The sequence below is a fragment of the Poecilia formosa genome, unplaced genomic scaffold, assembly GCF_000485575.1.
Source record: "Poecilia formosa unplaced genomic scaffold, Poecilia_formosa-5.1.2 Scaffold368, whole genome shotgun sequence".
Lineage (NCBI taxonomy): Eukaryota > Metazoa > Chordata > Actinopteri > Cyprinodontiformes > Poeciliidae > Poecilia > Poecilia formosa.
In genome coordinates this window covers 237,419-238,766 of record NW_006800307.1, presented here as the reverse complement: position 1 = coordinate 238,766, position 1,348 = coordinate 237,419, and positions in this window count along the sequence as shown.

Genomic DNA, 1,348 nt, shown 5'->3' with positions numbered 1-1,348 from the left:
AATCATATTTGAAGAAAGCCTAACGATGGAAAGTGATACCTTCACAGTGTCTGTGATGATGAGGAGGCTTCCGGGTTAAAGGTCACAGGAAGACCTGCGCTGGAACCATCAAAATAAATGCTGATTAATCATAAAAACTCAGGTTAGCTGGTTATAAACAGCTGGAACAAACGGAAACGTCTGTTCATGTAGCTGACTGAGCAGCCAGCTGAGGCTCAAACCTTCTGTGATGTCATTCTGTGATGTCATCGTGGCCTGAATTCATATTTTAGCTCCTCCCACAATCCATCCTGATTGGACAGGAGCTCCAATCAGGAAGTCATTAGATTAACCCAGAAATTAATCTGTGGGAACATCTCTGGGGTCATGACCTCTTGACCTCAGAGGGGTGGAAAACTTTTCTGGACGACATCTGCAAATAAAAAGTGAATCCAGATGTGTCAAAATACTGGTACCGAGGTTCTGCAGAACTGGACCGGGCTAAAATACGGTTTGAACAAAACCGGGACAGAAACTTTCAGAGCCGCAGTTTGAATAACGGAACAGGAAGTCGGGTTTATGTACACATGACCCGGTCAGACAGAACCAGATCCGGTTCCAGGTCTGGTTCTGGTTCCAGGTCTGGAACCAGGTCCGGTTCCGGTTCCAGGTCTGGAACCGGAGCCGGTTCTGTTCCTGGTCTGGTTCTGGTTCAAGGTCTGGAACCGGAGCCGGTTCTGGTTCCTGGTCTGGTTCTGGTTCCAGGTCTGGAACCGGAGCCGGTTCTGGTTCCAGGTCCAGTTCTGCAATTCTGGACCAAACGAGTCCAAAAAGCCCGGAAAGCGTTTCCTAAACGGGTCAGAACTCTGAAACAGTTCTGGAGTCCCGGTCCAGCCCTGGGAGGCCGGGACTCTGTCCCGCAAAGCATCATGGGAAGTGTAGTCACGGCGATGAAGCTCCGCCACTGAGCTGCTCCGCCCTTCGACCCAGATCGGTCTGGTTCCGATCAGATCTTCATCAGAACCAACTCGTTCAACATCCTCTTCCTGTCTAGGTCCGTTTCCATAACAACCGTCGTGAAGGTCCAGCTCATCGACTCCAGGAGGAAAAACAGAGAAGAAGAAAGCGACAGTTTGAGTCTTTGGTTCCGACGTTCGGACCCGGGATCGGCTACTCCTTCTCGTCCTCTTTGTCCTCCTCCTCCTCCTCTTCCTCGTCCTTCGTCCCCTCGTCTCCGCCCTTCTGCTCCGTGTCGTCTCCATGTCTGTCCCCGCCGTTCTTGTCCCCGCCGTTCTTGTCTCCACCATTTTTGTCCTCGCCGTCTTTGGACTCGTCGTCGTCGTCAGAACCCTGAAAACACCGAAGGTTT